The sequence below is a fragment of the Athene cunicularia genome (genome assembly GCF_003259725.1).
Source record: "Athene cunicularia isolate RWA chromosome 3 unlocalized genomic scaffold, athCun1 chr3_part1, whole genome shotgun sequence".
Classification (NCBI taxonomy): domain Eukaryota; kingdom Metazoa; phylum Chordata; class Aves; order Strigiformes; family Strigidae; genus Athene; species Athene cunicularia.
The window spans coordinates 99,341,437-99,368,644 of record NW_020799097.1 but is presented as its reverse complement, the minus strand read 5'-3'; the positions used below and the strand labels follow the sequence as shown (position 1 = coordinate 99,368,644).

Sequence of the window (27,208 nt, the reverse complement as noted above, 5' to 3'; positions counted from 1 at the left end):
AGAAAAAAAAAAAAAAGAAAAAACAGAGGGTACATTAATTGTAGTGGTTCTGTGGCTCTCCTGTATTTCAATTAGAAACCACTTTATTTATGGCTCTTGGCTCAGCAGCACGCAACCCAAGAACATTTTTCATGGTACAATTTCTAATGCAAATAAAAGTAAAGGTAACCCTAGAGTGGTTTGCTAACTTAGATAATGAGACAGGAAACAAATGGTACAAGTGAGTAATGATCATGTCAAATGCATTCAGAAAGACCACAGGACTCAAATAGTAAATTCTTTGACAAGCACTTTTACCTCAAATAACTACCCAAAATAGCTCTTTTTTCCATAAATACATAAACACTTTTCCTAAGAGATCATTTTAATAGTAATTTAAATAAACATTCCATCAAAATATGAAGTTAAACCCATTCTCTCCACCCTCAAAACCAAAAATTGACCAGTAGAGACAGAAATCTGTCTTTTCTGCTCAGCAAGTCCACATTTACTGATTTCCGACAGAGTGAAGAAAAGCCCTAAGAGTCAATGCTGGGGTCTGCCCAGGCAGCCCCTTTTTGCACTACTCACAGCTAGAGCAGCATACGGGAGGAGAATGCGAGGAGTGGAGAAGACAAGGGGGAAAATGCTTATGTGGGAGGAACTAGCATACACAAACAGGCAATATGCAATTAAGGTCTCCCAACCATAGCTGAAACGTCTCCCTGAAACCAGGGCAGGTTCACCAAGGACTGGCCTTGCATCTTCAACCAGCAAACCCCTCAAATTCACCACCAAATTCAAACAGGGTTAAGACGCATCCCCCCACAGATGGCACCATACACTCCTCATATAAAGCAGCAGAGGCTGGGGTTACATCACCAGCATCCTTCTACCCCTCAGTTTACAGTTTACAGCCATAAATGACCAACTCCAGTAATAAACAGCAGATGTGCTTGTTCAGCAAAAGGGGTCACACAGACTTGCACCACATTATTTCTCCCAATATTCTCCTATAAGGACAGACTCATACAGATGAAGCTTCCACCAGCCAGCTAGCTACCAGCCATGTTCAAGTTACTCTTTTACTCAAAAATGTAACATCATAGGGGAAAAACTCCCATAGCAATTTTTCATTTCATTTTAAGAATGAAAACAAAATAAATTTTGTCCAGTTTAACAGCAATTTTCTAAATCGTGCCAGATAGAAAATTTTCCATCTTTTCAAATTCACGAGGTTCCATCAAACACTCACATGCTCTCTCAAATGCTCTTCTTCTGTCTGGCTTATCACTTAGGAAAGAAATACCTACAAGAGCATTTGGGGCTTCTGTTCAGCAGAATGTTTTGAAGCAGTTTCTAATATCATAGAAAATGCCTATCAGCAGCTGTTAACAGCACAGGAGGGATCTGTCTGTATACAGATGCTCATATGCTAGCAAGCACTTCACTGAAAGGAGTAAATGATGCGTGTTACTTTCTGCAACCCATTTGACTATGGGTAGTTTCAATTTGTATTTTGCTCTTAACAGTGAGGATTCAGTAGCTGATCACAAGATCCAATTCACAAAGGCCTACTGCATTTAGAAAAGAAACACAGGTATATATACATTTGTTAAAGAAGTAAGCATTCCTTCAAGGCTGTAAAAAGTATTTTGCACTGGGCAAAGTATTTAAACAGGACTTCAGACCAATGCCTTCATTATCACCCTCCAAAGATGTCCTACTTGACAACTGTGGGTGCAACTGTGCAGCTGATACCACCATCAGCTTGGTTGGCTCATCTCCCCAGGTTTCCTATAAAAAAAAAAAAAAAGAGGAAAGAAAAAAAAAGAAGACAGTTTCCAGAAAAGAAGGTGACCCAGAGCACTGAAATTCAGTTCCTGCTGAGCTGCCCTAAAGAAAAGGTCCTCTGTCTCTACTGATTGCAAAGAGGCCCAATGAAGTCAGAAGCCTAATGAAATCAGCTGATCCAGTCAGAAAACTAAACTTAGGATAACTCAGTTCATCCCATTATTAATACTGCCGTCTTTTGCAGTTTATATCATAAACTGCACCAGGAATAAGTTCAGTTAAACCTTTTGTATAACTAACTAGTATCAGCCTTTTAGGGACCAGCCGTCATTTGCTTTGTAGATAGGCTACAATGCATTGCTAACGAAGACAAGGTTACAACAAAGCAGGCTGCAAGGAGGCAGGTGCAATGGTACGAAACACTGAGGAGGGAAAACTTTCTGCAAGGCAAACATCAAAGATTCAATACTCTTCCACTGTTACGCTGGAGAACCACGGGAGAGCCACCTCTGGAACTGTATTTAACACTAAAACACACCAAAGCCACCCATCCAGCTGAAAACCCCCCAGACACACAGAGCTGCCCACCCACACCAAACCACCCCTAAGAACCACCTAAATCAGAACAACCGCTGGACGTACCGAAGCGCCGCATGTGCTGTTAGACCACCGTGGCAGCAAAAGCCGAACAGCATGTAGCAAATGCCCAAGCTGCACCTCCTGCACCACTTACAAGCCACCAAACTGGACAGGACCATAAGGAAGAAATTTTGTGAGAATCTCAGCAGCCCTTAAAGCTGCTGTCGTGTGTCTGGGGAAAAAAATAAATAAATAAATCCTCACACACAGTACCACTCCCACCAAAAAGGGATAGAGCTTGTTCTTATATAAGTATGTATATTATTTAACACTCAAAAACAACAGTTTCATCACATCTATGCAAAACCAGAAGTGCTGAGAAGCTGAGGAAAAAAAAAAAAAAAAAATTCCTACTCTATTGTATCCATCCATCTTGTTTATTTGCCTCAGGGCAAGTCAAGGGCCCTCAACATACTGCAGAACAAGGACCACTATCCATTTTCTTTCTCTTCCTTTGTTGTAGCACAAGGTGACTGATTCGAGTATAATTCACACAGTATTTGCATCTATTAGCTACTATCTCCTAGGAAATTATCTTTTGGATCTGGGAAAAAGTGATTACGAAACACCTTAAAGGTGAGATAAACAAATGCATGCCATCATCTTCTCCAGCAAACAATTGTTCCTGCTTTTGCAGTCATCTGAATGAGTTTTGCTCTTCCTTAGATTAAACAAACACATGCCTCTGAGATGCATGTATTGCTTCTGAGGTAGATGTGAAGGAGAAAGCCTAGGTGACAAAAATAACTTTCAAATAGATGTTCGTATATTCACATTGCAAAGAACATAAAAGGAGGCAGGAAGCAGGGGAGGGAAGTGTCTCTCTCATATCATATTTAAGTGACAGTACAAGTAGCAGTGACTTCTTCTCCCTGAACTGCTCACAGATATGGGACCATTGCATAATCCTGCAGTAATCTTGTAAATTCTATTCACATTTTTTCTGAACATTACAGGAATTCACAGAATTAAGAGCAAAAATCATGACTTTTTTTTTTCCACTCATCACTCAAAAGAAACATGCAAAATAGAGCAAGTTTTCCTGTAAAAACAGCTTCGTCCTACTTTATGAACTAGTTATTCCTAACTTTAACCACCTCCCCTCTCACAGAATATTATGTAGTGCTAAGAAGCTCCTCCAGTCTCTACAAACCAGCCACGATAAACAAGTTCGTTTATGGCAAACAGAAATCCATACACACACACAGGAGTGTAACAGCTGGTTGATGAAAGCAGATGTGCCTGTGTATCTCAAGCCTGAACTCATCTGGACAAGTAGCACTAGGAAAGGACACTCAAGGGAAGGGAGAAGAGGCACAACTTGGCATAGAACTGGAAAAAAGAGGGTGAAGAGAATAAATGCATACATTTTTTGAGATTTCACCCTGGTAAAATCTTGGACTAAGATAAATTTCACTGACATTTCTGCAGATACAGGGATAAAAATCTCAAGAGATTCAATGTGAAAAGTTATTTAAAACATGCACAAACTTAATTTGATAGTCAGCCTTTCAGTCAAACTGTTTTCTGCACTTCAGTAAGGGCAACAGGGGAAAAAAGATTTCAATCTTGTGTTTCTCCATATTATTTTACATTTTTCATTTCAGAACATATTATTTTTAGGACCACATGGAAAATATCATTCAAGGACACCATCCTTCAATGGCATCTTAGGTGGCTTGCATGACAAGCATGTATCCAATAAGCAGGTAACTCAGTGTCAATATAAAAAGCAAGTAAAAATCAATTTTACTTAAAGATGTGGCTTTCTAAAATACCACAGAGGAAAAAAGGCATTTCTGCAGTAAAAAGACATTCGGGGTTTGCATGGCTTACTTCAAGAGCAGCAACATATAGCCTTTGTTACATTGAAAACCAAAAACATTTTGCTTGAACATTTTTCAAACCATCTTTGTTCTCTGTCAGTTTTTCCTCTATCTGATGTCTTTTCTAGTTTTTCATTCACATTCTTGATGGTTTTTGACAGTTTCAGAACATCATCCCAGAGTACTTTTTAAAAATAAACCCAAGATTCGAATGAACATACACCTTAGTCCATCTCCAGGTCCCTTTGCTGTTTATCATACCAGTACTGCCTCATCCCAAGCAGTCTCTGCAGCACATGCAACCTGCTTCTCCATCCAGCTGCAGTTTGCAGTCCTTTAAGGGTCCCCTCCAACAGAAATCATGACTTTCACTTTAATTTAACTTCCTCTGAAGTGCCTAATCCATATTTTGTAATCAGTTTTCCTTACCTTGCCTATGCTAATCTACTATAATCTATTGTACAAATTTCTGAGCCTACATTTAGTAAGACTGTGAGGCCATTAAATACACCAATTGCAGCAATATGTTTTCCTGATTCAAGATAATATCCAGGAACTAGTTAACCATCTTGCAAAATTTGGAAGAAACTTTCTTGATATTTTGTATAAAAGCATACTGCATCTTTTCTGTGTGAGGGATTTGTAACTTAGAAACAACCTGCACTGGAAAAATGTAGTTTGAATATGTCCCAGTACACTTTTGAACACATAAAGTAGATGATACATTACAAAATACTTTGAGATTTCTGAAGTTAAATACACAGTGTTAGACAGTCTCCAGACAAACTTCATGACCCTTCCACAATCTTAACTCTCTCATCACCCTCTGGCTTTCAAAGTTGAACTCACAGTGATGTTCGGGTGTGTGCGCGCACATGTGTGCCATCCCTGCACATCTGCGTAGCATCATTTTCAAAGCACCTCTGGGGAGGCATGTTACTTTTTCTCAGGAAAAGCCACAGACTGGAAAGAATAAGCTCTTGAAGTACTAAGTTATTTAATACTTCAATACTGTAACAGATTAAAAAAAATAAACAAAAAACAAACCTTGTACAAAGACCTTTTCCCACAGTGGTTTTAAGGCAGAACCAAAATTGATTTACATCAATGAAGCCCTCTAAGTGAAATCTACATAACTGGGTCAGAAATTGTGTCTTGAGAAGAAAAGTGGCTACTCCTTAACTCCTGAGCTCCAAAGAAACTTTAGAAAAGTTTCTTTGTAATGTTCCCTTCAACGATCTCAAATCATACTCAGATACTGCCATCTTACACTAATCGAAACAGAATGGGTGATGGTGAATCAAACCCGTCCTAGCAACCACAGATGATGCAAGTTACAAAGGCTAGCTACCACTTGCCTTTGTAGTATTTACTTGAAAAAGTTAAACTGGCATTACTCAGTAAACTTAGTTCTAGTCAAAAGCCTGGTAAACCCCACTTTAGAGTCAGGAGAGAAACATACATTTACAGGCTAGGGCAAAACAGCATCTGTGTCAAACACCAGAAGGGTTCATTGAAGTCTCTATCCTGACAACAGAATAACAGCATGGCTGACAGCAAGATGGAAGAAGCATGACATTTCTTCTAAGGCTCTATTATCTTTATAATCACTCTTTGAAACATATGTAGATGTTCTGACTTAAGTAACACATATGGAAAGGGAATCTTTTCAGAATGCAAGGGTGGAAAAGCTGAGTGACCTGCTATGAGAACCAAAATCCCCTCAATAAACCCAAACCGTAATCCTTCTCCAGGTAGAAAACTAATAAGGCAGGATAATCACTGTCCCTGGAAATAGTCAGAAAGACAGTTCTCTGCACTCAAAACAGACTGATCCTAAATGAAGCATTAGGATATAACAACAAGCAATGCAAACAAAGGCTGGAGCAACAGTGTCTTGAAGGTGGAAGAACTATAGACTTGATGAAACATAATTCACATATTTCTGACAGGATACAATTTCCCAAGCCTAATTTCTCCAACAGATACACACACACTTTCATACTTTTCTCTTTGCTGCTCATGAGTATTTTTGGCTTGTCAATATAAGTATGGATTTTAAAAGGCTGGGAAATTGGGCTTGCAAACAATATTTGACAAAATCCTTTTATGCTATTAAGAAAATGGAGGTTTATTAGGAACAGCATTTATGCAGAATAGAAAGCAGCAGAGAGACACAGAAAAGACATGAGAACAAAATAAACAGCTTTCAATAAGGAAAAAAAAATCAAAGATGGGATGTCCTCAGCTCTATACTGGGATAGTAATGTTTCACATATTCTTGAACAAACTGAAAAGAGATGAAGGCAACACCTCCTTTCCCCTCCCCCCAAAAAACTTGAACAGCTAAAATCCACAGATGGCAAAATTATTTACAGTTGGTCAAAACCAGAGAAGACTGGAAAGAATTCCAGATGAACCATGCAAGGCCAGGCCAAGGGGCAAATTAAATCCACTGCAGATCAATACAAAGCAAAGTGCATTTAAATGAAAAATGTGAAGCACTCAAAACTGATTGTTGGGTTTAACAGTTCTGCAGTAATTCGATATTTGAATCAAGTCTTGAGCAAGTAAGCGGAAAACACTGCTAGATATGCAAAGATACAATTTAGAAATATTCTGTTCTTTCCCCATTTTAAAGACTAAAGTATTCACATGATTATCTAAAGGATAAGACCAACACTGTTGTACCATAGCATAAATCAGGAGCATGTTCTCCATCACAGTACTGTGTTCAGCTCTTATCATCTGATCTCTTCTTGAGATAGCAGATGTAGTAAAAGGTTCAGAAAATGGGGACAAGAATAATTCAGGACAGACACAGATTTCTGTACAAAAAGATGAATAAGTCTGAAGAAACCACAATAATGAGAGATGGATAAATTATCAAAAACATAAAAAAAGAATTGTGGAAAGACTACACTGCTCCTATACACTCTCCTCATGCAGAAGCAAAAGCATCTTTATAACAGCAATACGCTTAAAGCTGCTAAAAGGAAATGTGTGTTTGCTTAGTTGGTTTGGTTCTGTGGCAGTGCTCCGTTGTTACTTATTTTAATCCAGTGCTCATTTTGCACAGTGTTTTGCCACAAGTTATAATGAAGACCTCAGAAAGATTTATATAGCTCATGACAATGAGTAATTTACTTTATATAGGGGAAAGATCAGAAACACTCACCTGCTCTCTCTGTATTTGCAAGATGTAAAATTTTCACAGTGCAGGACCAAAATAACAGAAAAGGTTCAGAATTTCCTCTTTGGGACTTTAACATAACTGTCCACCTCAGGACAAAGGACATGTTGAAGTATTGGTTACAGCCCTTGCAAACAGTAAAGGACACACACACATGTTGCAGACCTGAGATACCTAATCCTCTACAAATGTGTAGAGTGTTATGTCCACACAGTAAGTCAGAGGAAGCCAGGAACAAGGGAACATACTAAGCTTTGTTACGAGGCTTCAGCCTAAGGATGCCTGATATAGTGTAGTTGCCCTCTCTGTTCAGAAATGGTCTTTGCAATGTTTAGAACAAGAAACTGAACTGATTTTCTCATAAGAGGGCTGACACACTGAAGTATCTGCTGGGGTTGCATCAGGGCAGTGCCATTGCAGTGGTCCGACATAAACCACATCCTTCAGACACCATCCCCTTGAAGTGTTCACACACAAAAGTATTTATAACAGAAGCAAGGTATTTTTGCCATTAGTACTACAGTATGCCCTCTTCACCAACTTATTCCTTAGTGTATGAGCCCTGTGTTATGCATGACAGCATGAGATTTTTTGCATCTAGAAACCACCCCAGAACTAGGTTAGCCTGGCAGGCTTGCAGCTCTTCATTTACATATGAGTCAATCCTTCTGCAATACAAACATTAGTGATGCATTCCCCACTGTCCTTCTATTTATACTCACTATTTAACCTGCAGGCATCCCGAGTTAATTAAGCAAATCAATCCCATTGAGATAATTGTGTCTCAAGCAAATTAACACAATTAGCCTTTTAAAAAGGAAATCCAAGTGCTACCTGCTATATTTCTTCATATAAATCATGCACTTATTCCTCTGACTCTAGGTTCACAGCTATCTAGGAATCTCCATTAAAATGAAAAGTATAATGACACATGAAACTGGCTGACCTATGATTGTTACAGACAGCAGTTTCTCTGCATCATTCACTTCCACTGAAGTCAGAGGGACCCAGAAGAAATAAACATCCTTAGAGAAGAAAAAAGCAAGGAAGGATCCCACTGCACTGGACACTTCACAGTCGTGCAACTTTGAGGACAGTCCCTGATCCAAGACAGTACATTACACTGGCACTTACAGTCATGGTGAGATAAGCAGTGAGCTAGTTAACTGGATATTCTAGGGGTTAGAAGCATTCTTAATCCTTTGTTCTCCAGCTCAAGTTTGCAGGAACCCCTCTGGAACAAAGCTGATGTTCTAGAAATGGTATCTTGGTACATACCCTCTTGCAGAGACACATGCCTCCATCCCTCACATGCACCGAAGCCACTGTGGGAGTTTAACAGACACTATCATCCTTGACTACCCACTGTGTTTTCAGGGTGTTTTCACTCCCTGGGGCAGCATCAGAGTAACTCAACACACCTTAGCCTCCCTGGTCACAGCTCTCCCTCCCTCCAAGCTCCCAACCATCCTGCACCAGCATGGCCAAGGCAGGGGCAGGCATCCTTTTCTACCAGTCCTGGAAACAGAAGAGGCCACAACTTTTGGCCAAAAGATGGGAGATGCCTCCAGCTACCACAGCAGATTGAGCAGAGATACTCTGTCAGAGCCTACGAGGAAAAGTGGTGAGAAGCGCCGAGCACCCTGCAACTAAAAATGGAAGAAACTCAAGAGGCCAACGTGTAAAACCACGATCTCATCGGCTGAAGCATTTAACCAACCCCACTCTTTCAAGCGATGTTAAAACATCCATGCAGTACACTTGTGATGCTGCAGACTAAAACCTTGCAGTTGCCCGTGACAGTTACTGTATTATTTTGTGTGAGCCTGTGAACAGCGAGGGTCGGTAAATGTGGGAGACTCCATTTCACAGCTCGCGAGAAACTGCTGAGCAGAGGCAGGTAAGAGAGCGTGTGCAGGGAGGGGGGAAGATGTTAAGGAACCCAACCAGTAATAACTGACTTCTCCTTTCTCTCAGCAGATGATTCAAGGAGGAGTGAGCCACTCCTCCTGTGCCTCCCGCCAGCTGCTAGGCAACGGCAGCAGCCGCACAGGGGCAGGCGGGCATCCAGCATTCACTTCTTTCTCTTTTTGAGGGAATTAAAAAGGCTTGCTAGCTGCAAAACTGGTAACTGGTACTAAGTTCCTGACAGTAATCAAGGGGTAAAAAAAGGGGAAGAGCAGTGATGGGGGGAGAGAGCAGGACAGCAGGGGACCAGACTGGCACATGGCTGCCTAGACACCATGCACCGATGAGGGAGGGTATGCTCAAGGTAATTTAATGGAAGACTTCTCATCCTCTGTAAAAGGAAAAGACAGCATTTTTTTTGAGTTTTTTAGCATACCAAAACTAAAGTGTTTTTTCCTCTTGGCACATTTCTCATCCATGTAGTACTGTATCCACTGTATCACATCAGCTCAGCAAACAGGCTAAAATGGTAATGGTGCTGCTCCCTCTGCATTTGCTCCAGACATGCCTCTGGACCATGCTGGCCAGCAACTAGGTCAGCCAGCCTCTCACCCTGCCCAGGGCTCTGCTGCCTATCTGCCCTGCAGAGGTCCCAGCCTTGACCCCAGCCAGCTGACCCCTCACTGAGCTAGCAGGACCCAGCCATGAAACACATGGAAAAAGACGCTACTGAAACATGCTGAATGACAAACTAGCCTTTTCCTTGCAGAAGATTACTTTTCCAACTTGGACCTTTTCAATGGCTTGGTTCACTGGTCAGTGGTGCAAGTGGGTCGGGTCAGCACAAACGTCGACCCCTTCAGCCACCCCCTAGTGGGCCACAAATCTGCGGTCCCCCAAGGTGGCAGCTTCTCCTGCCCCACTAAAACACTCTCCATGCTCACGCAGGAGATGGCAGGCAGGGGCAGGTAAAGCAGCCTCTTCCACAACCCTGTGGCAAGAAGCAACTAGGTGGGATGCTTCAAGGGCACTATTAACATTTTGCAGAGGGTACACAGTTTACAAGCAGTGTTGCCACTGACTATCCTAAAGAGTCGGAGAAGTTTCACTAGTGTTCTCTTAAGGAATGCACTGTAGCAGGGTCCTACACAAATCAAGCCTTCAAGTAAGTCCTACTCAAACTGCACAGACAAGCAAGGGAAGAGGTTAGCCCCAAAGTCACGTACTGGGCCAAACAGGCAATCATCCCTCATTTCTTGTATGACCATTCTGAATTACACACTGCACTTAGCATTTTCATTATCACTACAAACCACTGGCATAACCAGAAACTAATTCTGATTAATTAAAAGAAAGTACTCTCTTGCAAAAATAAGTACTCTTCAGCAGAGTTAGAAGCAGCAAGCAGTTTATACGGCACATCAGTCTTTCACTAACCTGATTTTACATAGCACAAAAATCTGAACGCTTACATATAAAAATACTTACTTCTTATTATAAAATTAACACCATATCAACTCACAACACCACAAACTTTTACATATGTACCTATCTATATATCACAAGTCAGAGTCAAAATGAGTAACAGATATGGCAGAAATACAAAAGTAATTTATTATTAGTGCAGACTGGGAAAAGGGATAGATCTCTTAGCATAAAGTGTATGTAGAAAGCCAGTTCTGTGACACAGGATCCACACAGACACAGATGTCCTGTCATAAAGAATTCATTATTTACAGATACACTACAGAACACTCCATTTGCAATGAAGTACTGTAAATAATTCACGCCCAATACGTGTCAGAAGTGAAGACAGTGGCATTTTCTCCACCGTCCTCACAGATCTCCCCATACTCAGTGAAACAAAGCTTTGCCATAATATTGCAAACACAAGCACACTGAATTTTCATTAAAACACATTTCATTCTCCACAAAAGGTCTCTCCACTAACACAATTTAGATAAGAGATTTCTACACAAGCACTGCAACTGTGGGGACAAGTGCAATTCATTTGGTTTTAAGACATTAAATAACACATGAATTCTATTTTCATCCTGGTAACTAAATCAATTTGCCAACTTGGGCCCACTGCCCACGTGCAGAGGTGTTGCATAGCTCTGCCTTATGTCCTCTGCTCTGGCCCAAAGACGCAAATACAGAGGTAGGCAATAAACTAAACGTGTGACCTCCATCAATACTTACTGCAAAAAGTGTGCTAGAAGTTCGACACGGCAATGGAAACATGCCTCTATTTGAAATTACATTAAGAAAAACTGTATGTATATGGGTAAATAGTCACCATAAAAAAAAAAAAAAAGTCCAGTTGCTACTGATACAGAATGAATCTGGAAAACCTACCTAATGGCGGAGGGTCCCTAGTGCATTAGCTTTTACTTTTCCATGACCCATGCAAATTCACCTATTTCCCAAAAGATCCAGCAAAAATTGCATAAAAACCTTGATCAAAAGTTCATTTTCCTCTCTAATCTATTTGCACCGTTCTTTATTCCAGCAGGATACCTGCATGGATACAAAACTTCATTTGTCTGACTCCTTTCACCTTCCTAACAAAAAACCAAAAACACACCAAACCCCAATTACTGGGAAAAAACCAAACAAAAAAAAACCCCACACCCAAAAAACACTCAACCCAAGAGCCCCTCAAAACTCTCCCTGATCTAACTTCAGATGCCCCCCTCCACATGGATGGGTAGGAAGGAATTTTTTTTTTCCCCCTCCCTTTTGAGTCATGAATCAAAACCCAGCAGATTTGTCAAAGAGAATAGAAACAAGAAAACAGAAAACCTCACCAGCCTGCTAGAGATGATACTGGGAATAAATACAAGCGCAAACATCAGACTTAGCTGGTACATCATTTCACAGCATTAGGTGGCCTCTATCCACCTCCAACAGACCCAGAAAACAGAACAGACCATTGTGAGTACCTGTCTGAGCTTCACCCAAGGTGTGCCACAAACCTACATGCAAATATATTACTTGTTAAAGTCCAGAACATATATACATCTGCAAGAGTCTCCCTTGCTAAAAACTGTAGTCCTAACACACAAGCACGTCATCAAGAATCCATCACATCCAAATGGAGTTGTTTCAGGGAGTAATTTATCCTATTTAATAATTTGTGTGTTACAACTAGCCCAGATTCATCTGGTTTCAACTTTCAGATATTCAATCTCATTACACCTTCTCCTAACTAAACTGAAGAGCTTTGTACTTCCTTTCCTCTATAGATATTCGCAAAATACAACTCAGCCACTTCATGTAAAGTAAGCATGCTAGGCTTTAAAAAAAAAAATATTTTCTAACAGTAGAACATGTTTTCCAACTGTAACTGATCTCCCAGCTCTTTAAAGCCTTTTTTTTGTTTTTCTTCTAAGGCATATTTTTCTAAAGCAGGCACGTAAGGACTGGACTCCATATTCCAGTAATGATCCTGTGCCATCATACACTGCTAAAATACTATATATTCCTACAGAACATGTTTGGCTTTTGCATCTAATGATCATATTCATTCTTTTAGTAGCGCTGCAAGGACAGTTTATTTTGTTAGCTTTTTACCATCACCTCAGTTCCCTCCCAATGTAAATTGCTCTCCAGAATGTAGCAAGCCCTTCACTCTGAAAAATGTACGTAAGTGGACTAGCCTGTGCTAAATTCATACTACTCAAACAAGACCATACCAAAAGGAAATTAATCCCCCGTGTGACAAAGAACATGTCATTATTTGCCATATCCCTGATTTTTGGTGGCATTTTCAAATTTAAAAGAAATAATTTTGTTCAGTATAATTATCAGTGGTCTTGAAATAAAATTATCTCAGTTCTACCAACTAAAGGCTTGTAGTTACTTCTCCGTTCCCTTTCCAAATAATCATATTGTCTTGTTGCCCATTTATACTCACTGCCATTATTTCTCTATTTGCTTCACACACAGACACACCTAAATGCAACAGAAGTCTCAGTATAAAATGTGTTCCTCTTTGCAGAACAGTGATAAAGACCACTGGGTGTATATTTGATGTCGTCACAAGCAACAGCATGGCATACTGGTCCATTTTGAGCACTAGATGCAGTATTTTTAAATGTAACCTTCACCTTCTCCTCACAGAAAAGCTTCATGAGTTAAAACATATCCTGGTTAAGTGAATGCAGGATTGCAGTTTGTTGTTTTGGGTTTTTTTAAATGTAGTATCTAATAAAGCATCAGCAACATTAACATTATGGTTATTAGTTTAGTTAATATGATGATGTTCCATTAGACAAAAGATAATGCAATTGTAAGCTGGAAATTAACTATGGAAACATGTTGATATGGTTATATGGAGTCATGAAACTTTTTCAAACGCAAGAGCACTGTGTCTACAATAAGGTTTAAACAAGTTAACTTATTTTAACTGTATATGCAAAATAAACTTTTGCTCTACACTGTCACATCAGATACTCATTCTTCCAACACAAAAATGTTTTTGTTTTTTATATATAATAAACCATTTAATGACTATTAAAAAAAACTGTGGTTGAAGTCAAGTCAGAACAACTTGTCAGAACATAGTGCTTCTTGTGCTTTCAGCTCAAAAAGGAGAACTTCTATCATTATCAAATAGCAGTAATATTTATAGCCAGAAGTACCAATTTAGTTGTACTACTTTTGCTTTGCTAGAGTATGATAACTTTGTGTTTTAGACAAATGGCACAAGCGTTTCAACAGTATGCTGGAAAAGTAACATGCGTTAAAGAGGAGCATGGGCAGAAGAGCCTGAACCCACCATCACAATGGAGCTGGCTGTCAACTGATGTTACAGACTGTATGAGAGGACTCCCTTGAAAAGCAGGGGTCTAGACGCCAAACCCAAGTACCTAGTGCAGCTCTGCCCACATGGATTTATTTAGGGGACAGAACCACCATAATGTAGACCTAAAGTTGATTTTTTTTTTCCCTAGGCTAAAGTTTAATAGAGCTTTAACTTTTTAACAAAGGTCAAAGAAGTTTCAACACATCTCCTCACGTTAGCATTGCTTAAGTAAAACCAGTGCAGCCATTTGTTGAACACTAGTTCAACAGCAGAATTAATTACCAGAATTAATTACTAGCCACAAAGCCTTCCCTAGGATATTTAAGTGATTAGCTAAGAACATATCTACCAGAGCTCATTTAAAAATAAAATGTTTCATTGGTCAGAACTAATCAATGACAGCCGACTTGCCCAATCAGAAGAATGGCCCGATCATCACCTAGCTGTTCCTAAAGAGACAAGCTGAGGACTTGCTTCTCTGAATAGGAGGCGTTTGGGGTTCTTTTGTGTTTTGATCTCCATCACAAAGTTAAAAAGTAGCAGTTTCCTCATTTCTGAGCGTGCTAGTATCCCAAGCGAGGGAGAGGCAGGGCTTTCACTTCTCACCTGCTCACAGGAAGTTCACACCTCACTGTTACCAACTAAAATAACTCAAATACAGCAAAAAGCTCCAGCCATCTGAGATGAGGTGAATCTTCCCCATTCTCTGTGTGCTGGCTTCAAGTAAACTGGGTGATTTTTGTAAGCCCAGATCAAGCCTGTGGAGAGGAGAAGCAAAGCATCGGCAAGGCAGACAGAGGCACTGAAGCTGGGGACAGGTCGGCAAAGATCCCCCCCTACTAGGAAGAGTGCCTGCATCTCAGTGTGAGACCCAGCAGAGAAAATAAAGGCATCACGTGAGAGGACAACCCTACTGTGGACATGCCACTAACTGTTATTCTGCTGGCAGGCTGCATATTGGCCTTTTTTTCAGCTTTTGAAGTATGATCCAAACAGCAAAGTAGGCTGAGAGACCATTTCTTGTAACTTCAAATTTCTAATACAGGTTCCAGCCAGTCACTTAGCTCTGTGCTTGTGTCTTGTGGTTGCATGTGTTTCCTATTTAAGAGAAGGACTATAGCAGTTCCTGGTTTGTCACATTTTCTTCAAATAAAGTCTGAGCAGCAGCTTCCTCTGCCTTGCATTACTCTGCATTGGTGAACACTCTCTTCCCTCTCACCCTGCTCAGAAACTATCAGCCACCTACAAAGCTGATTTACAGACACGAGGCAACAAGATGAGGGATTTCAAAACCACATCCATGCTGACAGTCCATGGGATTTTTTTTCCTCCATACCTAGATTTCAATCCTCCCTTCTCCATCTGTACTTTCCAGATCTTTCAAAATAACAAGCAAATGTTTCTCCAGCTTCACAAATCTGGCACATTTCATTTTCCTTGTCATTTAAGAGATACACACAAACTATTTGGTATTAATAGTAAGAACACTGTGCACTTTGTAAAGCTTTATTCAAAGCATCCTGTGATCTTCCACTGAAAGCATTAATTTAGCACCTTCCCAGTACTTCTGAGGCACATATTATAATTCATCTCACACAGGTGGAAACTCAAGAGGCACACTCAGGCTAAAGTAACTTGCTGATGGGCTGAACACCAGAACTCGTGTCACACCTCCCCAGATTTATTTTGTATTTCAGCATTTCTGGCCAACACTCGCTCCAGCACTTTCTGTCCCGCGTCTAACTTCAGACAAACTTATCTCTTCCCTCCTCTATTACCACACCTATGTAAGTCTCTGGCAGACCTTCCCAGACATCTTTTTTTTTTCCCAAGGATTTCCTGAGATTAAGCAATTAAATCATTAAGGAAGAAGTTGATCACCTGCAAAGGAAACTACTTAGACAAATAACATTCTCACCAACAGCAACCTGTATGGCTGTGTTTCTGCGTCCCATATATCAGACACACTGGTCGAAAGCAAAAAGCTGATGTTAACCCCTTCCAAATGAAAAGAATACTCCCAGGGTCTGGTCTTTAAAAATAATTTCCCTGGATAAGTGATAGACTGCTAGTAAAATATCACGTAAGTCTCAATCTGTTTCAAACAGGAGGAAAAGAACATAGGTCAGTCTTTTCCTCCCCTAAAACTTATTCTTCATATACGCTTTTATGTAATTGTATAATAGTATTTCTTTAGTAAGAAGTAAATATACGCATATACAAAAGAGAACAAGCAATCATAAAAGGATTAATACTTCAATATTACGGCAACATCTGAAAATATAAGGAAATAATTTCAAATTTAATCAGTAGTGAAAACCAAAATCATGTATGAAAAGAAGGCAGGCTAAGCAATGTGAATTTGTCTTGCATGACAGACAGCATAGGAGCTCCTAACTGTACACGACTCACTAGTGCTTAACAAGTATTACATGTTTTGATTCTTGCATCAGGATCCATCAATATAACATCTGGACACACAGCCCTCTTTCTTGTTTTATTAAAAGTACGTTAACCACTGCCAGCTATGGTTTTGCTCAACAGTGGCCATTGCTACTTAAACCTCATGCAATAACAGGTCTCAATAGAAACCAATGACAGAACTTCAGATTATCCTACAGATGACCCTTAAGTACCTGCTGAAATCTAAACTGAACAACAGTTTTCACCTCCTTTTGTGTCTCAGGTAGTCAGAGCCACAAAGCATGTTAAGTATCCACTCTTCACTAGGGTATTCAGAGCATGCCATGTCATCCCTTTCGTCCCCTCTCACCAGGTCTGGAAACTGGAGAAACAAGAACACACCCTCATCTAGCTCCAACCCTCAAACCTGAACCGAGGAACAACAGCTGGTTTCTCTGAGTAAGTGACACATGAAGCACGCATCTATCAGTTGCTAGGGAGATAACTCAGGTACTCCTTGATGGCTCTCCAACAGCTTCTCTTGGTAGAAATGGGAAGTTTTCTAGACAGCATGGTCCATCCAAAAGATCATCAAAGGAAAAAGTTACACAGCAAGCTGCACAGGTACATCCCAAGCACATTTATCATGTTTTTCCATCAGTAAAAGCTTGCTGGATATCCACCCAGCATTGTGTCAAAAAGCTCTAATTCAATTGAGCTTTGTTAGTGGCATTGATGGTGTAACTAGTTCAGCTTCAGAGAATGTTTCTAGTGAAGACTTCATCATCACCCCTCTTAAGGCTACAAAAGGGGATGATATTTTACCCTGCAAACCAGCAGAAGAAAGCAGAGAGGAAAAGCACAGGAGATAATCTGTTCTTCCAAATTGTTAATTCAAGAAGTCCAGAGGACAAGTGGGACACGGTCAACTCTACTCATTTGCCTGTCTTTTTAGTACCACAGACTGGTGTAAGAGCCAGAAAAGGTACACTTTGTGTAAGAAAAAGCACACAATCGTTGGAGTAACACTCAAGCTTTCAAACTAGCAACGCACAGGATCAAAGTGACACCACTAGTATTTATTAGAATTAAAATTCACCTGCGTCTATGACTGACAGACCAGAGTATTCCCTAACCATCAGAAGATGGCTTTGGTGGAAGGGTACCATTACTACAGTCCCGCCAGGCTTCCCACACTGCCCTAAACAGTTTACTCAAGTCACTTCAGAAATAGGCAGTGAGATGCATAAAATGAGGCTGTGTACAACATCCCTATGGAAGTAAAGGTCCTGACCTTTTTAAATCTTGAAGAGGTGTGTTCAAATACTATACTCACAGTCAACTGTTACAATAAATCATGAAAGCAGTATACTGTTAAGGTTCAGCATGTGAAAGCAAAGCACTAATGTAGTACTAAAGCAACAAGCTTTTTTTCCTCCTGATAAAAGGGAGGAGGAAAACCAAACCCAACCCTGTTGGCACACTTTGTAGACAAATTCCTTTTGACGATTTATGAACTTTTTTTCTTCCTCCTGTTTAACAAAATTACTTCAACAGTATAAAAAGTTGGCAACATAGCTATCTCAGAAGAGGAAAGTTGCTCTGTTCCTTATTGGTAAGCAGTGCACACACACACACACAAAAAAAAAAAAAACCCACCCACAGGAAAATGAGAGCTATTCATTTAGTTTTAGTCAAATCTTTGCGAGACCGTACCTTTTGACTATTAGTTCATGGTAAATGTGCAACTGTCTGGTACTTAATCTCATGTAAGAGCTAAACCAAAAAAGGTATCAACATTAAATTTTACCTTCAAAAAAAGAACACAAGTGGTATGAATGCAATTCTCTAGAAAAATGCTACTTAGCAAAAACAAAACAACTACTCCCCCACATACATGCAGTATTTAAAAGAAAGAATTCAAAGCTGTAATTATGTTCACACAAACCCAAACTGCAAAGTACAAGAAGTTCAACTTAGGGATTCCAAATCCTATGTTATCTCTAATGACACCATGTACCCCACTTCCTCTCGTATGTTTACTTTGGTATTTTTGGGGCCTGATGTGATGCTGTCCATTGCCATTACCAGAGATCTGAAAGAAAATATGAAATCACTTCTTGTCATCTGCACAGAATATGAAACCTGAAGCAATGGTAAGCAAAAGCTGAATCAGGTTACTTTCTGGTAAAGTGTATTTCTTGCTTGGTACAGTTTATCTGAACAACAGCTGGTTTTAATACAGCAATAACACAAAGTTACAAACTCCTAGGAATAAAAAAAAACCCCAAAAAAAACTGAGTTACCCTTGGGAAACTGCATTCAGGAAAGCAACGATACTGTAAAAAAGACTGGGGGTCATGGCAGACACAATCTAAACGCTAAACTTCCTGCACGAGTCGGCAGCTAAGCAAGGAAGTGTAGCCTCTGGATGGATAAGAACATTATTTTGTATAAGGCAAGGCAGGGAGCGAGAGTATTATCTAAAGAACAATAACAGCAAGGTCAACACGCATTACTGGTCTATTCACTTCAGAAAAGTAAATACCACAAGAACAGCTAAAGATCCAGAACACACATATCGAGAGTTTTCAAAGTCAGCATATTTGGCTTATCAAAGAGGATAATGGTTATCAGTGACTTACCAGCAAAATGGCTAAATGCCTCTACCAAAATTTACTCAGAAGATAAAGAATACATTAGGCACAACTGGGTCCCTAAGAGACACTGCTGGGCAGAGGAAATAAGTTTTGAAGAGATCAGAATTAGTCTCCTCTGCCTGACTGTACATAATTACAGTCAATTGATATGATTAGTATGCTCAGAAACTCATTGACGGCAAACTTGCAAAATGCAGTATCCACAAGAACCACTTTCTATCTTATACAGCTGACTAAGACCCCATACAATTCCTCTGGTGTTTACATCTTTCTCGCTCCGTAGCAATGCTATCCATTCAGAAATACAGACCTCTGCATTTAGGTAACTCCAACCAGCATGGCTCTCGAAACACATCTCTTCAGAAGCACTGGCTGTTCCCTATGCACTATTAGAATATTAAAAACAAAGTTTGTCTTCAAAGTGCTCCATAGCCTCAGTTCAGAGTATTCAAGGCTCTTCCCAGAGCTCCAAGACAGACTGAGATCCACTGTTCTGATGATGATGTTAATTGGTGCTGGAGACACACATTTTTGTGTGGCTAAACCAGGTACATGAAGTTATTCCCAAGGAGAAATCCTATGGCAGATCCGAGCACTAAAGCTTATGATATCCAGATCCTCCTCTCCACTTTTTAACTCATAGCAACTTGTATTAAACAAAAACACCTGGGTGATGCACTATACTACATCTCTCCATGCATAAACAAAAGAAGTTTGCTATACTAGTACTGCAGTCATGAACAAAACATATAAGAATTTCTGTAGCACAAACCAGAATTGCCTAAAATTCTTCCAGAGGGAAATTATTGTCATTTACAACCGGGATGTGTCTCCTTCTGTCATTTAGAGTCAGGAGTGGGCATCTTTAAAGTAACAACAGAAGTTACGGACTCACTGTAGAAATTACTGACAGTTCATGATCTGCACTAGTGAGACAGAATGAACAGGTACCAGAGGCTCATTCTGGGGACAGAAGTTTATGAATGTATTTCACAGAACATGTTTTCTAAACCTAAAGACCATTCCTTAGAGTTTATAAAGTCCACAAGTCATGAGTAGCCCCTGTAACTTCAAGGCACACTGGCTAAGCATCAAGAGGGCAACCAGAGAGTAAACAAGAGTTGCTTTGCTTCTTGGGCTGCAGACAGGCACCCACTCTGCAGGAACATTAACAGCTGCCTGCCCCATACAACCCCACCACCCAAATGGGTGGCCCAGGGCAAGCCCCCAGCTCCTTCACAAATCAGGTCTTTCAACAGGAGCAGGAAGTTACCACCTGCAGCTGGAGATCAATCCTGAACCAAGATAGCACCGTTTCTGTGGGAGATTAACAAGCAAACAAGCTTCTGCTGTTCTCTCTTATTTTCCTTTAATTTAATTTAATTATCTAGGGGTTTTTAAGTTGAATTTAGTTTAATCTTATATGTGAATTTTGCAACTTTTCACTCACTGGAGTACCCCCAACATTATTTTTAGACTTTTTTTTTTTTTTTTTTTTTTTTTTTTTTTTTTTTTTTTTAGAAAAACCAGCAAGTTACTGGCATGTCTCAGGTTGGCAACCAAGCCAGAGCCTGGAGACTGCACAGCTTCCATGTGGAATGGGTTTCAGAGAATAAGGTAGAACATCTCCCTATCTCACTACACCAGAGGCAAACCCTCAGCCTCACTGCTAGGATTTCACCTTCAGCCTCAAATAAAATTTCCCTTTTAACTCTATCTGGCACCCTGTCTAGAATTCACTTGGGAAATGTTTGATACAGAGAATGGACAGTCAAGAAGGGAGCTGCAGAGAGGAAGGAAAAGGGGAGGAGAGGGGTCCAAGATTCAAATGGTCAGTAATGGTGGTTAGCAGTTCAGTACTGAGAGTCAATCTGATCTGTTTCATAAGTAAACAGGAAAAAAACCTAAACCAAAACGGTCCCCACAACCTGTTTTGTTCTTGGAGGCAGGATTTCTTAACAAAAGCTGAGAGGCCTCTCCATACCCATGGTAACAATACATAGCAGGCCCCTGACATCTGAAGCACAATAATTAATCATTTCAACAGTAAGTTACAAAGGAGTATCATCCCCCTTTTTACTGACAGGGGAGCTGACTCAAAGACAACCAAGGGAGTTGCCCAAAACCACAACAGTAGTCATTAGCAGAGCTGCAGTTAGAAGTTCCTGGCTGCCAGCACTATTTTCAAGCACTGAAATCGGTGGCCACACCACAGCCGCAGAGCTGGTATCCTGCACACTCAGCAGGTAGAGGGTCACCTGCTCCCCACACCATGTCTCTGAGCTCCAGTCACACCACCAACACCAGAGAGGGACAAGAGAACGGTGCATCCAGTCATGATGGTAGGCTCAGTGATGAGCAGCAGCAGTGATGCCCATGTTAACCTGCTGACCTGCTCTGGCAGACACCCACGCCAAAGGGACAGCTGCAACCCCCAGAGTGTGCCCTGATGTTCCTCTTGTGCTTGTGTGCTCCTCTTGTGCTTGTGTGCCCATTGGAGCACAGAGAACTCGAGTCAGAAAAACAACCCTGAGGAGAAGTCAGAACTAGTAGTTTTGCCAGGTTTAGGACCCTGCATTGGCTCACTGAGTGGGGTGGGGTAAAAGACAGGCAACATGCATCCCAGAGACTGCAACACTAAACTACACCTCATCTTGCTTGTGCTTTATGTACTCCGAGAGGAACTTCAGATCACTTCACAAGCAAAAGCTAAAATGGCTCTTACCATCTTAGCCCTATAGCTTTAATGTGCATTTAACAGTAGTGATTTCAGTTTCTCTTAATTGCTTAGTCAAGAGCATAAAGTTACTTATATTTTACAGAACCAGCCAGCTCACAGTAAGGATATTCCACAGCAAGAGATGGCCTTTTTTGTAAGGGTAATTTGAAAAACATTAAATTGGTTAATTTTCCATCTCAGGATTTATGGGAGCAGCAAAAGTCTTACAACAAGCAGCTTGGGAAACACCGTGTGACAGAGATGGAGAAGGGAAAGTGAGTATCCCACTTTTACATTAAAAGCAGAACCACAGAAATTCACTTTTCATAACATGATTAGTCTTAATTTTTATATAAACTTACAACCAGGCCTCTGTTATATTAGATGAATGTATTCCCCTACTTTCTATATTCTGCCTGGTACCTGCCTATACTGAGTTCTCCAGACATTCCTTCCAACTCACTTGATCCTTTGAAGCTGACAGTTATCTACACATTCAGGCACTGAAGTAATTTATTCTTTTAGAAGTGTTAAGCATTTACAACTTGCAACATCAGATTGTGAAAATATTCAAATTTTCTGGAAGAAAAAGAAAAGGAAAAAGCATTTACCTTGATGTCTACATTTACGTAGATATTTTCTCCCCCACCCCAAACTTTGTTATCTAGTCTTTTCCTTATGCATGAGAGATTTCCCATTTTTCTCCCTGTGCTTTCCAGGTACTTTCCACATATTGTGACAAAACAGCTAAATATCACAAGAAAAGGAACTCAATTTACTTGTTACAGTTCTATTCAAATTAGCAGTCTTATTTTGTAAGTTTTTCTAAGATGGCTTCTGTGGAGACAAAAATATTCAAAGGCAATGTCAAAGCAAGTTATTAAAACTCATCTAACAGTGATGCAAGAGTTCTGCACTGATGTGCACTATCACAAGGAGAAACCACAATGTACCAGTTTAGACAGAAATCATTCCTGGACTTTGCCTCAGTTTGGTCTCATCAAAATCAAGTGCTACTCCCAGTAAAAGACAACAACAAAAACACCCAAAATGCAAAAAGCCACAAATACTTCAACAAGTTACTGTAGTTCTGCATGTGTTAAACCAGGGTTTTCACTGCCAAGACTCATTAAAAAAGAACAACCAGAAAATGTCTGCAAAACAGATTGCTATTATAAAGTGCATTAACAGCTATTAATAACAGAATATACATCAACCTACTGCTTTTCAAATAATCAATATTAACTGGCAACCTAATCTGGAACTGTTAAGACAAGCGAACTTGGAGCTAAGTCTAAGCTAACGGCGGGTGAAAATAGGCTTGGTAACAGTTACTTCCTTGTCATTTCCTTCCAAAAATGACACAATGCCGTTTCAGCGATTAAAGTAATTTTTATCTCATAAACGTACCTCTGAAAATAGATTAGGCCTTGTAGAACGATTTTATATTTATGATCCAAGCTATTGGGCAGACCTCACGTGAAACTTGACTTGCAGTTCACAAGGGCCCTGGGTTCCTTGGAAGGAAGCAAGATAAAGGCACAGGGAAATATGGGGAAGGAAATGAAAATATTGGGTGAGAGGTCTGGCACCTATCAACATCGCTGCAAGTTCGCCAAGCCTCATAATTTCATCGTTATGCTTCAGGCATATTAAAAGAGCTATTATTCATTGTTTTTATTCGACCCCATCACGTAATCAATAGGATGGGTGCCAAAAAACAGCCATTACAAGGAAGTCACCATGACTAGGATTAAAACAAGATTACTCCCTGCACGGACTGGACTATCCCTCGTTGCTTTAAATGGGACTAAAAGATAGCAACCCTTTTAATTGCAATGGCAGCAAAAGATACACAAGTGCTTCAGAAGTACCCCCCCAGAAGAAGAAACAGCAGGGAACCAGTCAGGGAATTTCCATGAAAACTGCAAGCAATCAAGGTAAAGAAAAAAAAACACCAAACAAACAAACCAACCAAAAAAAAAAAAAAAAAAAAAAAAAAAAAGAAAAACCAAAAAAAAAACCCCACCAAACATGGACAGGAGGCACAGGCAGGACCTGAGGGTACATTCGGGCAAGAGCCAGTTGCCTGTCTGGAAGAATGGAAACCCAAATGTAAATGGGGAGAAGGAATGCATAAAGGGAACAGAAGGTTAAAAAATAAAATAAATCAAACAACACTGATGCCATAGTAGTAAAGATAGTTGAAAGTATGAGGGACACCTGACAACTGCAGCCTTGAGAAGGAGCATGACCAGGACAGCTGCTTCTTGTGACACAGAAGGACTGCAAGTGTGACAGTAGCATTTCTCCAGTCCAGGCTGCTGGGGAAGGCATAAAAAAAAACCTCTCAAAGAAAGCAAAATAAGATACAGACATTCACAGCTCAGGATTAATTCCAACCCTGAGAAAGTAACACACAAAACGAGGACAGAGTATTTTCTTCTGGAGGCAAAAGACAAAAGCCAGTGGAAAATGCTACTTCTTCCTCCCAGAATCTCATTTTAAAGCATAGTTGCTAGGGATCTGGCTCACATACGTGCCTGAGGCTGGCAATAAAGCTGTGGCGAGAGAAGGTGTCGTGGCCTCAAGCTGCAAAACTTGCTAGAAACGGAGCCTCCTTGGTGGTTGCTTTATGAGAAAAGGGGAAAGCAATCTTGCCCCAGGACAGCTGGTACAAGAGCAACCAACTGCTGTGCCACAAGAGCTGCCCACATTACAGCACACAGATTTATCAATACCTACTTCACAGAAAAAGAACAGTACTTGAAATCAAACAATATATATACACTATATAATAATGATACATGACGAGTAATGTCTTAGGAAAACACTAGCAGCTGAACGAGTACAACTGAAGTGCAGCCCCACATGCATGCCAAAGAAGTCCCCAACGTTGCATTGACATCAAGACAAACACACTTCTCAGTCAACTGAATGTGCTAGAACAAAGCAGCCTGAACGCAAGCATTTCACTTATCCTTCCTATGCTGCTTTTTGACGAGCCGGTGGCAATGCTGCGGTGGGCACCGCACAGCTTCCAGCCGCAGCCAGGCTGGTGGCAGGCGTGCGATGGGATGGCAGCTGAACCGCCTGCGTGCGGGGGGGATGCCAGCACAGGTCGGGCTGAACACGCTCTAAGAAGTCCTGAAAGCAATTTTAATTATCCATTCTTGGAGCATAGGTAGACCGGTTCCAACACGTGCGAGTGAAAAAGCTCGTTTACATAACAAATGAGGTATGCATAGGAGATGCTTTGTATAATAGCACTGCAGACTGCAAGACCTCTCACCTGAAGAGCTGGATTTTACCAACTACAGGCATACAAGACCACCTTCGGGTAGAGAGTAAACCATTAAAATATTCATAACACAATTCAACAGTGGCATGAAAGAAGGTGGTTTGAACGGACAAAATGCCTAACACTTGGAAAAAACCTCAGCAGCATTCTTGCATACTCCACACAGTGCCAAGAGCCATTCAAAGTTTTCTGTTCTTGCTTGGGCAGCGACCCTCCAAAGGGTAACTCTTCTTAGCAAATAAAACTTTAATGAACAAAAAACAAAACCACCAGAAAAGCCCCAAGACTGTCTACAAGAGGTAAATCTCTGAATCCAAGGAAGAAGTCATTTAGTCCTGGTCCTCACACAATGACATCATACATTTAGCTGTTTCCACTCATTTTCCAACCAAAGGCCAAGAAGAACAATAGGGATTTTTGAGACCTGTAAATGGAACAGAGCTCAGGAAAACAGAGGAGACAAAGAAACACTGAAGTGATAAGAGCTGGGTAGTTGCAGGGTGGATTGTAGGTAGAAAGACAGCGACAATCACTATTTAATACTACTGCTGTACTTGGCTGTTGTTTGAATGTGGTTATCCCAACACCTAAGAGTTTTAAAGACATCTACTTCCCTCTAAGAGTGGAAGCCTCTGAACCAGAAACTGAAAGAAAAACATATCTAAGCACCGCCTTTTAAAAACACTGCTATCAATTTTTAAAAAAAATCAAACCTATGGCTTCCTCCATCACACTAGTGATAGCAAATATTAATTTCAAACTCAAACCTAGAGGTTTTCTACTCATATACACTGTGTCCTAATAAAACCAGACTAAATTATAAAATACTGCAACAGGAAAAACAAGTTCTAGAGCACAGAAGTTAAAAGAGCTCAAAGATATTTTTACCTTTCAAATGGGGGGGGGGGGCGCGCAGTATCTCAAAACTGAACAAAAATTCTTCCACCTCATCTGTTACTTTATATCATATAAAGCTCTAAAATATCTGAATAAGTACGACCTATCTTGCTAACCCTCATTCTTGGAAAGCCACACATTTTTGTCTTCTGGACTTAGTAAATCAGTTCATCAGGAGAAAGGACTGGGACAGAAGTTGTACAGAACAGCAGTGGTCTCTGCTTAGAGGCTCAGAGGGCCATGTAACTTAAAAATAAGTATCTCAATTATTTGCAGGGTTCTGTCACAGAAACAAACAGTTATCTTCAACCCAAACAATTAACCAGTAAGACTGTTTTGCATACAAACATGTTTATCTTACCCTCTCTCTTACCTTATCAGACACATCTCCTTGTCCTATTCAGAATCCAGAAAGTTATAAAATTCCATCTGTAACAAAAGGAAAAGTCCATTAATACCTCCCGATAACCTTACAACAAAAGGCTAATAAACAGTTCAAGATTTAAAAAAAGCTAAACTCGTCCTGCCATTCCAGTATAATCTACACCCCAGGCAAATCGCCCTCCCGTCTGCAGCAATCTGGGAAACCTGGATATAAAGGTATTAAAGATGTTGTAACATGTTCTGTAAGAAGCATGCTTTTCCTCCTGCGGCAAGGATAACAGAGGTGGCCAAAGCGTACAGGTTGCCTAGCCGAGTCATAAATAAGTCTGCAGCATCCTCTCATTAAATTAAATGAGCATCAAATTACATAATGTGAATGGTTGTAAAATGAGACCAGTGGTAATGGCTAGAAATAATCACAGCGGTGTTATACATCGTGGAGACAATTTTCCATCAGTGTATCAAACCTGGGTAGGCAGTACCTTTTATCTCCAGGCCAAAAAACTGTCAGCATGCAGCCTTTCTTAAATACAGTAAAGCATGCAAGAAACAGATGGAACAAAGCTCTCATGCATGAATTTAAATAACGCCTATCCTGAACAAGTACATTTAATTTCTTAACACCTTTACAAACCAACCTTTCAATGCAACGAAGTTGTTTCTATAATATAGGTAAACATGACGCAGTCTGGCAT

The 27,208-nt window shown here is 40.3% G+C and overlaps 1 protein-coding gene across 5 annotated transcripts in view; it reads right to left on the bottom strand.

Moving 5' to 3' along the window:
• TRERF1 (transcriptional regulating factor 1) overlaps positions 1-26,561 on the bottom strand; it is a 72,165-nt gene extending 45,604 nt beyond the window's left edge. For all 5 annotated transcript variants that reach the window (XM_026845834.1, XM_026845837.1, XM_026845836.1 and 2 more), the window contains exon 1: positions 26,503-26,561. The gene's annotated coding sequence lies outside the window, so the exon portion shown is untranslated. The remainder of the gene's footprint in view (positions 1-26,502) is intronic.
• Between the last annotated feature and the right edge of the window lie 647 nt (positions 26,562-27,208).